The sequence below is a fragment of the Triturus cristatus genome, chromosome 10 (genome assembly GCF_964204655.1).
Source record: "Triturus cristatus chromosome 10, aTriCri1.1, whole genome shotgun sequence".
In the NCBI taxonomy this organism is placed as follows: Eukaryota; Metazoa; Chordata; class Amphibia; order Caudata; family Salamandridae; genus Triturus; species Triturus cristatus.
The window spans coordinates 1,092,433,102-1,092,449,320 of NC_140593.1; the positions used below are offsets into that span (position 1 = coordinate 1,092,433,102).

The window sequence follows — 16,219 nt, forward strand, 5'->3', positions numbered from 1 at the left end:
TTCAATGCGGATAGGAGTTTGTGTGAAGGGCTGATGAAGGTTCCGAAGCCTTGCTGCACTATCAGAGAAGGTTTGTCTCATGGAGAGTTCTTGCAGGAAATTCAGAGATTTGAGCAGGAGTTACTCAGCTTTTCTCGATCCTCGGTGAGTTCAGAGGCTTTCAGTTTTCCAAACAGGTAGGAGGGAGTAGAGTTCAGGATGACTTTATGACTAATGCATGCAGTCTTAAATTGGACTCTTTCATCAATGGGGAGTCACTGCAGGATGCGAAGAATAGACAAGAAATCTTCAAATTTCCTCTGGCCTTCCACAAAGCAGACAGCAGGATGGAGCACTGCTCTCAGAGAAGCTAGAAGCACTTTAGAGAGACCGGAGAGAAGTGAGTTACCATAATCAAGTCTAGACAGAACCAGTGTCTGAACCACAAGTTTCATGTCCTGCTCTGGAATTAATGGCTGTAGCCCCAAAGCGGTCTTAGCTGGTGGTATGCAATTTTTGGCCATCACTAAAATTCGCATCTGGAGATCTAGACACCCGTGAAGTATAAAATCCAATCATTTGGCTTCTCAACATTGACTGGGTTGGAGTTAGGGAAGAGAAGGATTCCCGGCACTCGTGGATAGGGAAGGTGGATTTTTCGGTGAGATTTGTAAAAATTCAGTTTTAGTTGGATTGAGTATTAAGTCGTGATTGGTCATCCATATTTTAACCCTGTCGAGGGTGGTGGAGAGAAAACATATGTTTTCAGGGGATTCTACTGTCAGGTAGTATCATCTGCATACTGATGCCAAAAAAAATTCTCGATTTTCTCAAAATATCTCCAGGAGTTTTATATGATATACATTAAACAGGGTTGTTGAGAGGATAGAGCCCGGTGGAACCCTTTGCTTTATACTGATTTTGCCTGCTCCCTATTTTCGCTATGTGTGACCGGTTGAATAAACAGGAGTCAGACCACTTAAGGATGTGGAGCGATAGATGTGACACTACACAACTTTCTGACACCTTTGCTAAGAAGAGAAGTGTCGAAATCGAGGAGGGCAGTTTCAGTCCCAAATTGGGGGCGAAAACCAGTCTGGGAGGGATGGAGTAAATCGTTAGAATCCAGAAAATCCACCATAATAGTTTTTATGTGTTTTTCAAGAATCTTTCTCACCCAGGGAAGGAGAGAAATGGGGCGATAGTTGGAAAAATCATCCTGATTGAGATTAGGTTTCTTTTGGAGGGCTTTGACCATAGCGCATTTCCAGGCCGGGGCAACTGTACCAGATGAAATGGAGGAATTCATGAGGTCAAGGATAGCAGAAAAAATGGTATCAGCAGCTAATATGAGGATCTGAGATGGGGCAGGGTCTGTTGGAGAACCGGATTTAAGTTTAGCCATAATTGGGTCCAACAGAACAGAATCTAGGGGGGAATTGCTCAAGTGAAATTTGGGTTCCATGTTGTGATTCTGGCATAGGTGACATAATGTGATGATTCTGTGAGGTTGGAATGGACAGATAGATGTTTTGAATTAGTACATAACAGAATAAAGAACATAGTAAAGGCGTTTTGCAATGTTTGGAAGACTACATGGATTTGAACTTGCTGTAGGCAATGTTTGTTTTTTTATCAGTGAAATCCACAGCAAAACCCAGCAGATCATAGAATAAACCCACAAATAGCCACGAAACAGGCCCACACACTGACCTGTCAGACCAGCCCTTCGGACACTGCCTTATTGCCCTATAGACCAGTTCGAACCCGGTGAGGAGTTAACAAGGGAGGTTGAGTACGGTAGCAGCATCTTGGCCATTTCCTTGATCAGTGAGCAAGGCAATGTGTAAGAGAAGTGATTGGTAGGTTTGACCGTGTTTATAGTTTAAAGTAACTCTGACTCAGAGATTGTTCCAAAATTCAACCGGGTCCACTGGGCTTTGCGGGTTAGCATGCAATCATCTTGGATAAGGCATTTTGGCAAAGGTGATTGCTCATTAGACTTAACTTTCTTTCCAAAGGAGACTGCAAATTCTTCACATTTTAATGCTGGTGTGGAGACTTTGCTGGTGGAGGAGTAGGAGTTTTTATTTAATGATATTAAAAATAGCTTTGGGAGATTTTTGCAGGATCAACCATATGTTTATTTCCCCAGAGAATAATAAGATTTGAAAGTGAGGATGGTTGTCTACAAATTTTCTCAAGATGCCTCGGATGATTTATTTTGGTGACCAGATCCTTTCGAGAAACAGCGTAGAGAAGGTGTTTACTCTTGCACTTCAGTAGATCATAATCTTTAACTAGGCTGCCCATGCCTTTGTTGTACAGGACAGTCTGTCATAAACTACAAATGGTGCAGCATGCAGCAGCGAGACTAGTGCTAGGATGGAAAAGAAGAACCTCAGCCACAATTGCCATGAACACCCTGCACTGGTTGCCTATACACAAAAGGGTGCTCTTTAAAATCTTGCTAATCACTTTCAGGGCAGTTAACAAAACAGGACCCAAATACATCGAAAGCATGTTCCAACGCTACGTTCCCTCCAGGTGTCTGAGGTCCCAAGGTGACAATCTCCTGACTATTCCCAAGTTTAGACTCAAAACCAGAGGAGGTAAAGCCCTGGCTGTCTTGGGGTCCAGAGCATGGAACTCACTGCCACCCCCTTTCCAACAAATCTCTACAGAAACAATTTTCAGAAAAACCCTTAATAACCTGGATTTACACCCTATCCGACACAAAATGCAAAAACATGAGTTAGCATTTTAACCAAGGATTCACCACAAGAACAATAAGCCACCATGTTCTCTTACACTCTGAAGCGCTAAGATGCTCCCTGGAGTGTAACCCGCGCTATACAAACACTAATTACATTACATTACATGTTGTGGAAGTAATGATCAGAGGGGAGAAGAATGCCCAAAGCCTTGTTAGCCAGGTTGTTAATGTCAATGTTTTTAGCATCACAGAACCGTGACTTTCTCTCTTGTTAAGGGTTCTGATGACAAATATGTTCTAGCCCCAATACACGCAAGCCTTTTCCCATCAACTGCAGCCATCTCAACAAAGTAAGCACTTACACGCACTAGCAATACTGCAACAAGCCACAGAAAACAAGCACTGGCAAAGTCAACAAGTTTGTTGCTGGCTGACATCCTTTTGGCTGCTTTGTCAATGCTTCTTTCTTTATCTTTTGGCAAACCTTCATTGTTAGAGAAGCTACTGTGCACTTGTCAATCTAAACAAATGAATTGGCTAAAAGTAGATATATTCTTTGGCCTCATAAAGCTCACATTGCCACAGTAGTTCCTGGCACTGAAGAGAACTACTTTGTGTGTGGATGTGTTCTTTGTGAAACGGAAGAACACTGTCTCCATCAGTAAAGTTACCCAATCACTGAAGTGGGCTGACCTATTGTTCCATGCTTAACATGCTGAAACAAAATATGAAGGACACCATAACAGACCAATGGATAAAGCAGGCTGGCACAAAGCCCTGATCAGCAAGTATGTTACCCATATAATGCTAGTAAAACCAAATGGTCTTGGCTTACGTCAGACTTAAATATATTACAAGACGGGGGCATCCTCAGAATTTTGGATAGGGTTGAGTGCAAAACAAAGCTGGAGAGATCAGACTGAAAACACCCGCGAAAAACATGAAATTACGAAGGACTAGCACAACCGACCTTCTCCCACAGTCTACAGCGCATTCTGGTGGTGACATTTCTCCCCCTTTGTTAGTGTTTTCATTATACTCGGGGCACAGGAGACAGGGATAAAATGTTAATACTAAGCAGTCGGCCCACAATCTCAAAATGACAAGCTAAGTGGTTCATAACATATCAGCAGTGAGATAACTAGCGTGCCCTTTTCAGAACTGTTTGAAGGTAAGGTCAATTAAATAATTGCTCCAAGATTTCCATTACCATAGTAAACATGCAATCATGTGCACACATTTAGGTAATGAATAATCACAACGTTGAGGACAAGACATCAATATTCATACCCTCAACTGTGTCTTTCAATCAAAAATAATTTTTTTTAAAATTGAGATGACAATTTAAAATTAAGCCCAGTTTACTAATCGTGAGACATTTGTACAAACAGTAGGAAAAGCCGTTTGCAAATGTACAAAATGTCACGCTGCTCGCCCACGGAGCACAATCAGCAATTGCAATGCGCTACTTGCAAAATATATTATTGCAGAAATACAATCGTTAAATTCTCCTTACACCTCCAAAATTCCATTAGCAGCTGTGATCACCCCAAGCAAAATACTTAACGGTGTTGCATTCGTAATTATGGAAATAATATTAGAAGACATCCAAACACAGTAGGTACAAAGAATTGTTAGACCTAATGGTCACAGATTAGACCCAGTTAATGATATAGTAATTTGCATGAGCCAATTCAATGTGCGAGACTAAATTGTTGTACGGTTTTACTTCCCAAATGTTGCGGTGAAAATGTACCTTGGCTTTTCGAAAAACTTAATAAATTCCAAAGTTCATATTCTGTTGGGGAAGGGAGGAGGGGCAGAACCGGCAAAGTGCTCTGTCTGCACTGCTGGGGTTTTAGAAGCACATATTTTAATATTGTCGTTCCTACCTACACAGTGCAGTGAGGACACAGTATGGAGAACACATGTGGGTCTGTTCCCTGGGGGAAACAGCCCTTACAATGTGGCAGTTACCACACAGTGCCTTTACCACGTGGCTTTTAGCATGCATACATTTACCACACATACATTTTTGGGGTCTTTTACCACACATACCATTACCAATCATGATAAGTCTATTTAAATTAAATATATCTGTGTCAATGTGTGTAGGAAGCTGGCTTTTTATGTATTGTACCAAAAAGAGGTGCACTATGTGGAAAGTTGAGACGACCCTTATTGGTTTACAGGGTTTAAATTAATAATCCCAAAAGCTCCATTTTGTGGTAGTACGGCCAAGCAGTTTATGCTTATCAGAGGGTAGTGTTAATGGGTTTATTGAACACACACAGAGTCAATAAATAAGACACATACAAAAGAAGAAACTCAAGACCAATTTAGAAAAATAACAGATTTTATATATATTTAAACACCAAGAACTTTGTAAATTGGTAAGTACTTTTCAAGATATTACTTTTACAATTTTTAGCAATGTTACAAACAGTGAGTATTTACGTAGGAATGCTTTTCTTATGGAGCAAAGAACATTTATTTCAAACAGGTATTTGCAATAAGATTTCGAGGATCCCCTTTAGGAGGCGAGGTGTTAGGGAGCCAAGGTCGCCGAGTCCCACCAGCAGTTCAGTTTTACCTGCCCTGGTGTGTCTGGGTGCAGAGGTGCTGGACTGGTTGGCAGTCTTATGCACTACACTATTTGCAGCGAGGTGAGTCACCTGGAAATAGGCTGCAAATAGGTACCTGGGGAGAAGTCTGGGTTCTCACAATGGGGGGAAGGGCTCAGTTCATGAGAGACCTGGGAGAAAGGGGGAGCATTTAGTGATCATGGATCTGGGCCTGGGAGCTCGGGTGCAGAGGGTTTTGGTCGACTGGCCCTTGTGCGTTGTAGGCGGTCACGGTTCTCGGTCTGGACCAGAAAAGGGCAGCAAATCAGGACAACTGGGTCACCTTCGGTGCTAGCCTCTGCGGAGCTGTTGTCCCTCATCAGATGCTCGGTTTTCAGATTGTGGGAGTCCGGATTGGCCTCTAGCGTTGGTCGCAGCTAGGGGTTCGGTACCCCAGGTATTGGTTCAGGGAGGCTCGTAGGGGTCCTGGTATTTCCAAACTTAAGAGGGCGATGGATTCCACCTCTTTGAGTATGCTGACCTCCTCCTGGGTAGCTACTGCTTCGGTGGACCCGGTGATCATCAGCTTCTTGGAATCAGACATCACGGTCGGTGCCTGCAGGATGGCTCCTCCACTCCAAGAGAGATGCAGTGTAGTGTAGTTCCTATTTCCCTTATAGGCTCTGCACATTGGAATAATATACACTATAGTTGTGGCATAGGACTGAGGTCAGTATGCCTCTATCGAGTACATTAAACTTAATTACTTTGTGTGCCAGCTAACTCAGAGGCCACTAGAAACTCCTTGAATAAACAAGAAGGGAGTAGTTTCTGGCAACCGCATAAACATGACAACTTTGTTTCCCTTAGAATCGGAACACGTCTCAGAATTGTGGAAACAACAGATAACAGTTTCACTCAGTCAATCATGCATACTTAGTTTCTTCAGAGTTACACAGAAATAGATAGACGGGCGTTTCAATAAAAGGATTTACTGAACAGTTTTGTTTCTCGTGTAAGAGATATGAGCTGTTACAATCGCAAGACAGTATGCGAGATATAATACGTACAGCGTAAGCAGTAAGAAGAAATAATACTGCAACAGCATTGTCTTCTAGCTATGACATATATTCATATACACATACATAAATAACATAGGCTAAAAAGTGGATTCTCGTTTGATGCTTCTAAATAGTTCTACCCCAGTGTACCTAACCTAAGTGTAGTACAAGGTAAGAAGTAGGTGCCGTATTCTTAGTATGGTAAGCAATAGTTTTGCGTATGCCAAGAGTCCCTCTAGGTTCTAGTCAGCTGCATACCTTAGAATGAGAGAGGTGGGAATCTCTTTCCGGGTCTCAAACTCTAACACCCCGCGAAGAGAGTCAGAACACAAGAAGCTAGATTCTCTGCGAACAGGGATGACAGCGTCTGGTCAGTGCGTCAGGCGGGGACTCCAATTCTTACGAACTTGCCGTGGCGAGCCATATCGAGCTGTGCAGCTGAGCCGTGGTTTGCCATGTTAAGGGAAGGTATATTTATACCTGGAAGGTGCTTAGCAATGAGAAATCAATAATCCTAGCTAGGAAAAGTCCCAATGGCTTAAAGGTCTGGTTTCCAAGAACTCGTTGTGACGTGGGGATGGACGGATGTAGGTAACCATGCCTGTATTTGGAAAGCATGGCTAATGCCTAAATAAGGAATGGGATTCTATGCCTAAATAAGGGCAATGCGAATTGTGCCTATATGAGGACATGATTTAGGAAAACCTATGTACGGACATCTACATCGAAACACAACAGCGGGTTGGTTTTCGAAGTATTGGCAACACTCAGAGGCTTTTGGAAGATGCACAGCTGCAGGATGAGTCGGGTCTTTACAATTGTCAAGTCTGGACCCGGCAGGCAGAGTTTGGTGCCAAAGCCCACAATAGTCTTCAGTTCTTGCATTGATCGGCTCTTCAAAGTCCTCTTCTTCTGTAGACAGGTGAGTCTGAAGTACTGGTGTCAGGAGGCCACCTAAGATGCTCAAGATAGGAGTGTTAGAGGATTGTAGAGTAGTAGCCAATGGGCTACTAACCTTGGGGTCACTATGCCCCCTATATGACCACTTCCTGTGGGAAGTGGCATAACCTTGTCCCAGTGGTCCTAATTTTGCCATCACCAAGATGGCAGAATATTCTTAGAGTAGAGCAAATCAGGCAGCTCACCTTAGGGGTGTGTCTGACTTGAGTGTGCTCCACCCGTCTTCGCATAAGTAATTTCCTGCCTGTCTTGGTGCCAGATCGGCCTCAGGGCAGAGGGTGCATCTCCTAGGTATAGGGGAAGCGGGGTTGCATATCAAAGGCGGAAGAAGCTTTGAAGCCTCTGGCTTTGATATGCTGGTTTTCCAGCCTCCTGCTGGAGGAGGTGTAAACAGTCATTGTTCCTGGCCTCTGAGAGTGGGGCTCTCACCTCCTAGAGGGTCAGAAGTGCATCTGTGGCTGCAGGCTGGACTCTACCAGTGAGCCAGCACACTAGAAGACTAGTAGCGTTCAGGGGTACCTCTAAGGTACCCTCTGGGTGAATGTATTAATAAATACATCACTGGAATCAGAGTGGGTTTATTAATACGAGGTGTGTGATACCAGACACCTTTGGTTTCATTGAAGCCATTGTGTAGCTAGGTAACTCGTAATTAGCAGTGCCCAGTACATATACTTAAGATGGCTTCCCTGTTCACTTGTCTAAGAATCTACTTAGTCATAACAGAGGTATATCTGCTCATGCAGATATGTCCACACATGTAACATAATGCACCCTGCCTTAGAGCTGTAAGGCCTGCTGTAGGGGTGACTTACATATAATGCATGCAGTCATGGCAGGCATGGCACACAGGCTGTGTACCAGGTTGTGTCTTCAATTTGGCTGCACCATTTCACACAGTCTGTGATGGCTGTCTGCATGAGTGTGGTGAGGGGTCCCATAGGGTGGCACAATACATGCTGCAGCCCTTAGGGACCCTCTTTAGTACCCATGCCCTAAGTACCAAGGGTACCATTTACTTGGGACTTACAGGAGTGCTAGAGGTCATGCCAGTTGGGGAACAATTGTGCAGTTTTAGGGAAGGAGATCTGGCACAGGGGACGTGGATAGCAGAGACCCAGTGCACTTCTGTCAAAATTGCATCAGATACTAGGCAAAAAGTTGCAGTGACCATGTTAAAAAGGGGCATTTTCCTACAGTATGTGTATATATTTTCTACTGGCGGTCGCGAGTAGGTAGTTATAGTTAGTAACTAGTTTCCATAGGAAAAGTGTTTTTTGACTTGCCTATATCTTTGATGCCATTTGATAAATCTTCACGAAATTATCCTTTACGAATATGTCAAGTTGGGTCTTGGTGGGCATGGAAAGTTTCGGGGAGATCCGTCAAGCGTTGGCCGAGAAAAAGGGGAGTCAAAAAAGTGCATTTCCCATTGGGATTTTTAACACGACTACAGCCCGAAACTGCTGATGGAATTACACCAAATTTGGCAGAAAGATAGCTCTTGGTCCAGACAGAGCACTTTTTGTTATTTTGTGTAAATTGGTTCAGCAGTTTTTGACATACTAAAGTACTAAAGGAAAACCACATTTGTATATATAGATGTGGATCCTCTGATGATATCTAATTTGCTGCCAACACTTCAACAAGGAAGTGTTGGCAGCCATCTTGAAACTCAGCTTCAGCCAAGTCCCAAAAAACCAGAAAAGGGGGCAGGGTAGCAATACACAGACTCTCTAGCCCTGGTCCTTTTGCTGTGAAATCGCAACAGAGTCGCGAATCTATGTCAAAAATGAAAAAACAATGCTTGTTTTAAAAAAAAAGAGACCAGGGGCATTCACAAACATTTAAAAAATAAGGGAGGGGCACACGGGCCCCCGCCTAGAGCTGTTTTTAGCGCCAGGGACCACTACCTCCTTGGGGCTTTATTGAAATTTGGGAGCGGTGCCGCGCGGACCCCCCTCCATTTGGCTTATTGAGCACCAGGGACAACCACCACCCGAGGACATTTTAAACATCATGGAGCGGGGCCATGTGGCCCCTCTCTAGAGGCTTTAATATGCCCCTGGTATCACCACCTCCCAGGGGCTAAATAACTATAACTAGGGGGTCGCGTAGACCCCCCCATGGGTCTGGGGCCCACCACCTCCATGAGGCCAAATAACTTTAAAAACTGGAAGGGGGGTCGCGCAGTCATATACAGCCCCAAAGACCACCACCTCCCCGGGGCCGGCACTGGCAATCTAAAGAAAGGGGGGCCACATGGCCCTACATCTGGAGCCATTAATGGCCCTGGAGACAACCACCTCCCTGGGCCTGCTCCTCTTATATCCCGGGGTGCCCACCTCAGGGACATAGCAGTTTTCAGAGCAAACACTAACTCCACTCCCAGCAAAGCTGTCAAACTGCTCCTGCAAGCAGGGACCGGAGTTTTCACCGGGTTTCCCTGCCTGCTATCATGCGGGCAGAGTAACAGGTGAAAGATTGCTTCCGCATACAGGGCACTGTATATTTAGCAGCTCCCAGTGTGCAGGAGCAATGCCGCCTCCCACAGAATGTGGGGGAACTAGCTGGGACTGCAGGGTGTTGAGGCTCCTCCCCTCGCAGTCCCCAACAGTACAAACTGGGTGCCCTGGGTGGGACCAGCGCACCCAGGTAGACACGGTGGGACCATGGGGGATGGGGCCCCTGGGCCGAAATCGGCATGAGAGGTGGCAGCGCAGCCCTCCTCCCCTTGTGTAAAACACATCGGATCCTAACTCCTTAGGCTTGGTGAAGACAAAGCAAATGTGTTTCCTCTCGTCTTCAATGTAGAAAAACAATCTGAAATCCTTAATGGAGGTGATTGCATCATTGATATATTGGAGCAAAATGTGATCTGGGTTGACTGTGACAAGTGATGCAGAGGAATTCGAGGAGATCTCCACAAAAACGAGAACCACTTACATCATTTAGTTAAGGGGAAGTACCCCTGTTTGGTGGAGATTCCCCTCTTTGTAGTCTTTTCGTCTTCTCTTGACAAGGATTGACGTTATCACAGTTTTGCGGATGAAGGCGCTCAAGGAACAATCACATTGCCAAAATGACATGCACATCTTGTGGCCCTTTACGCAGCTGTAGTGTAGAATATGCACAAGACATTTACACAACAAGGTAGCACTTACTAATTAACCAAATGAAAGTATTCCAGTTGGGTAAACGTTTTTTGGCAAAACTGGGGACTTTTTTAAAAAAAAATGAGTTAAATTCTGGCTCTGGTTCTGATTTCACAGAAATTAAACCTCAAAGAGAAGCACTTACAAATACAAATATAGCAAGGGCGCCAGTTGAAGCTCCACTTCAGTAAAGCCACAAACAATCCTAACTTCTTGGGCTTTGCGAAGGCAAAACAAGTGTGTTTCCTCTCATATTCCTCATTGAAAAATGATATGAAATGCTCAATGGGGGTGAATTCATTAGTGATCTATTGGAGCACAATCTGATGTGTAGTGACTGTGATGAGTGGTTTCTTTCTTGTCGTCTCCTGATGAGAGCAGAGTCCATGCTTCTCCCTTTCAAATACCCTAAGTATGCAAATGCCCAAAATGCATAGCACCACACACACACACACACTTCCAGGTATACACAGGCACTCACACACACTCACAGACCCACACAAGCACTCACAGACCCACTCACAGACCCACACATGCACTTGCACACCCACTTAGACACTAACATCTCACAGACCCACACAGGAACTCACAGACCCACACAAGCACTCTCAGACCCACTCAGGCACGCATACACCCACTCAAATAAATACTCACACACCCACTCACGGACCCACACGGATACTCACACACCCACAGGCACTCACAGACCCACACAGACACTTACACACCAACTCTCAAAAGTGGCATGTTACAGTTAGGATTGAAAAGTAAAAAAAATGTAGCAATTCACTGAAAAAAACAAAGGTTACAGAGACATTATATACTAGTAAGGCTGACATTTAACTTGCACAAAACCATAGAAATTCAGCAGTTATAGTTACCTGAGCTAACTATAACTTACAGCCCCGCAATGCACTGCTTATGACCTCACATATTACATCACACATGCCATGGTAAGTAATTTCTAAGAACTCCCTCAGGCCAGTCTCACCCTGAATTCAAGTCTGCCCTGGTAGTACCACCTTACCATGGTGGGAGGAGGTGGAAAGTGATGAAGCATGTCACATTACGTGAGAGAGCCTACCTCGTCCAATTTTTGGAATTGCCCTGTCTTTTTTCTGAAGCGAGTGTAGCAGTAGGTGGAAAGATAGACACTAGTGAAAGGTGTGTTGAATAATTGTTTCAAGCACAAGTAGAGGGTGTCACACCGATTTTGTATTTTGGATGTCATTTGAGATGTCAACAGTGATGTCACCAGTGATGTCACTGACCATGTCATGAGTGATCTAATTTGTGAGCCATAAGCAGTGCATTAAGGGGGTGTAAGTTATAGTTAGCAAAGATAACTATAACTGCTGAATTTCTGTGGTTTTGTATGAGTGAAATGTCAGTCTAACTAGATAGTCCCTGTAGCATTTTTTTACCACGAATACCTTTACCACATAGGTAAGTATAAATAAGGTAAGTGATATATATATATATATATATAAAGAAAAGATATATATACGTATATATACATATATATATATATATATATCACTTACCTTATTTATACTTACCTATGTGGTAAAGGTATGCGTGGTAAAGGCAGATGATTGTTAAATGCATGCATTATAAACAAGCATTGGCATAGTCAATAGGTCTCGCCTTTCAGATCTTGTAAGTGTTTAGCCGTGCAACAGTTGATGTTGTTGCACCAAGGATATTGTGCTGCATAACTAAATACTTATAAGGTCCCAAAGGCGAGACATATTGGCTACGCCAATGCTTGTTTTTTGTGAGGGAAATATGCACTGCTTGCACCTGTGCTCTTGCTGTTCTGAGTGAGTCACATGCACGGCTGCTGGAGCCTCGATGGTACTGTGCCTCTGATGGAGGGAGTCTAGTATTCATGTATTGGGCTGTGCCTGTTCTGTGTGTGAGTGTCAAGATCCTGCTTCTGCTGAATGTGTTTTGCCTGTATCAGCAAGTATTCCCACATCAGGAGTGACACCTTCAGCAAGCACTGGCTAATTCAGCCAGCAGCACATCGCAGAGTGGAACTTACAGTTTCTGTTTTGGATATTGTAAGCATGGGTTCCAAAATAGCATGTTCCTATGTGTAAGGCTTGCATTGCTGATGCGATGGCAGCTGTAATTAGTTCCCTGTGTGTGGGGGTAGTGATAGGTCAACAGTGCTTTATGATCTACTTCTTTTCCATGTGCTAGTCCACCATTGCCACTGGCTGGGCAGTGCATGTGAGAGTGAAGCTGCAACGTGTGAGAGTGAAGCTTGCTCACTGTTGTATCTCACTGTGAGGAAAGCATCCATAGCTGCTGCTACCTGTACTACACTTGTTCTCTTGTGTTTATGTTTGAGGAGGGAGGATGACAGCATGCTTGCACTGCACCTGCTTGTGATATACTTGCTGTGTGTGTGAGTGCTTGGAAGTGTGAGAGTGAAGCTTGCAATGTCACTGCCGCTCAGTGTTGTATCTCATTGTGAGGAAAGCTTCAACAGCTGATGCTAGCTGTACTGCACCTTTCATCCTGTGTTTGAGGGGAGGATGAGAGGATGCTTGCACTGCACCCGCTTGTGATATACTTGTTCTGTGTGTGTATCTCAGTGTTATGAAAACGTCCACAGCTTCTTTAATCTACACTGCACTTGTTACCCTGTCTTTATGCTTGTGAAGGAGGAGGGGGCAAGGGAGTGCTTGCACCGCAGCTTCTTATGATTGACTTGTTTTGTGCATGAAACAAATCAGACCCGAACATTCCTAGAGCAGAGCGTGGATTACCATCAACCTTACTCATTGAATGGAGCATATAGTGAGAACAAGATTGCTCTCTCGATAATTTTTATCATCTGGTATCCAACTTTGGCAGAGGTATGTCTCTTGATCATAGAGACTGCCTCGCTAGTTTGAAGCTCTATTGCTCACTCGGGCTGATGAATGTGAGTCAAAAGACAAGTGAATAATCATCTAAAGTGCAGTGCAAAGAAAACAGTGAAATCTAAAAAAGGTTGTGTAGAGAGAAAGATCCTACATATTCAATTCACTCCGCACACCCTGATTAAAAAAGTGTATCAAGATTTATAGCAGTACTACCTAGTGGCTGCTATATATGGGTCGACATGTTTCAGCCATACATACCTCTGCCAAAGTTGGATACCAGATGATAAAAATGATCGAGAGAGCAATCTTGTTCTCACCATTCAATGAGTAAGGTTGATGGTAATTCACGCTCTGCTCTAGGAATGTTCGGGTCTATTTGGTTTCATGCACCGATTTCCTTCTTCCTTTCTTCTGTGCTGCCAGTTATTAGACCCCCAGTTCTTGTGTGTGTGTGTATAGTTCAGTTATGGGGATGAGAACTTGGGCAGGTCTATAAATACTCTTCCCTTAGACCCTATTTGTCTAAGTAGTATTGTTGATGAGAGAGTGAAGCTTTGCAACACCTTTGATGCTGCCTTAGTTGTACGGTGTGTATCAGTGGCTGTGAAGCTTGCTCTACTGCTGCTAGCTGTGCTGTAAGTGTTCTCGGGTGTGGGAGCGAAGAGGTGTTTGCACTGTAGCTGTCTTTGATCGACTTGTTTTGTGTGCGTGAGCAATGCTTCCAATGCTATTGCCATTACTTTGTGCGCGCGCACGAGAATGACGCTTACAACGCTGCTGCCCGTGATATACTCGAACTCACGTCTCACTTCCATATTATTGCCAAGCATACAATTTCACAAGTGTTACAAATAAATAAAAATGAAAAAGCGACAGCATGAAAACTGGACCAGCTCTAGAGGGATGTGTCACTTTTCCTTCCCCACTGTTTGAGCAACACAAAAGAGGGTCTTTGTCCCTAGCCCTCGCCCTTCCCCCGGCTCCATATGTGTCGTGCGATCCAGGCCTCATGTCAGGGTCTGGAAGAATGGGCAGGAATGTTCTCGGGGACATAGCGCGTCTCTAGGAGTGGCATGCTGATATATGGAAGCAGGGCACTCCATCTGCTACAGAGTCAGCAGCAGGACAAAAGCAACCAATCCCCTTGCGCCCTCATGCCCCCATCCCTCCCCTGTTCCGCGGAACAATGTAGGGAAACACTTGGAGGATTAACTTCCCTATCACGCCCCCGCCCAGGCTGGACTGAACTGTGTGGAAATCCAACGACCAGACAACTGCCAGGTTACTCAGAACGGCCAGCACGGCTGGGGAGGGTCAGACACATGTTTCGCTTGTCGTTGACTTTTCCTTTCGCCGTTGTCCTCCCAGAGGCACCTATGTGCTCGGAAATACTATTTCCCCCCAGAGTATCGTCTTAAATGTCTCTGCTGCCACTACACGGCACAGGAGCAGTGAAAGCTCATTCTTTCGTCACAGACCTGTTCCCCCTCGGTGACTGACATCCAGGGCTCCCTGGAAACTGCGTCACATCTAATGCTGGGAGAACTTAATTTAACAAAATGTGAAAAGGACGGATTTGGAGACAACGTTGCTTCGCAGCAAATTGCGAATTACAGCCAACAATATAGGGTCAAAATATTTTCCTGAGTGAAAAAGAAAATCAAATCTTTAAATTAAAAAAAAATGAACGATTAGCTTGGGACAAAGAAATGGCGCACAAAACAAATAGAAATTTTAAACAAAATCAGATTAGTGAAAAAGATTTATTAAGACTATTTATTGGGCCGGACAGCAACTGCACAGATAAACAAGCGCGCGCGTGCCTCGCACTCAAGGTAAAAAAAAAAAAAGTTTGACGAGAGGCAGCAAGGAGAGGGGAGGGGAGAGAGGAGAGGGCCAGCGCCTGTTTCCCCTGCGGGAGTGAGAAGGAACCATCTGTCAAAGCTGCCAATATGCACGCGTTGTCATTGAAGGCAATGCAAAGCGTGCACGTTTTTGGCTGAAAAGGTCTCCTTCCTATGTAGCGCATGCGCGCTGCGTAGGCGAGAGCTAAAAATGCTTGGTAAAGGCATGCGTGGTAAATGCCTGCGTTGTAACGTCATACTACCTTCTCTGGCCTCTTGCTGTTGTTTCCATTTCGCAGCGCCCCCACCTAGAGCACAAACAGAAGGGGCTGTGTTCAGCAGCTGGGGCGTTCCACCTCTGCCCTATGCTTTAACATTGTTTTTCAGCATACGGACAGCTGCTGTCCATGTGCCTATAACTGAGAAAGCAGCTTTAGAGCTTGGCCCAGTGGAGGACAGCAGCCACTGCCCCTAAAAGTATAAGTATCAGGCCTAATTATGTGCCATACTAACATGGTAGTTGTAGTATCTTCCTGTTGTGTTATTGTGTTCTATGTTATCTTGTTCCTAGCTGCTCAGCTAGTGTGAGTGTTCTGTGTGGAATGTTGGTGTGTGGGCCATGAGTGACTGGTATGCTTGAGTGACTGGTATGAGTGGTGACAATTGATGGAAGGGCTGAGCAGCTAGCAGGCTGCTCCTGGTGGGGCTTATCTACAGAGCTTAACTACCTGCTGTACAGGATCTAAGCTACTTGTTATCTACTTGAATAAACCTACTCAAACTACATCCTACCACCGTGGACTACTTTACTACATTTATTTTGGCGACGAGTTGGAGACTTGCTCACGCTCGACAGTGAAAGAAGCTCAAGATGATATCTACAAATAGTCAACATGTTGGGGAGAAGCGTCAGACAACACAAGGAAAAGTTTGCAACAAGTCTGGGTCACAAGAGGCCAATAGATACCAAAAATGCCACAAAGGAAAATGGAACAGCACGCCTTGCAGCCCCACCAGTGTCCATGACATCGGACAGCCCCAGCCCAAGCGTGCTGTACTTT

At 44.6% G+C, this 16,219-nt stretch overlaps 1 protein-coding gene across 2 annotated transcripts in view; it reads left to right on the forward strand.

Moving 5' to 3' along the window:
• Positions 1-16,219, forward strand: part of BAIAP3 (BAI1 associated protein 3) — a 1,035,958-nt gene that overhangs the window by 808,528 nt on the left and 211,211 nt on the right. The gene's annotated exons all lie outside the window — the stretch shown is intronic.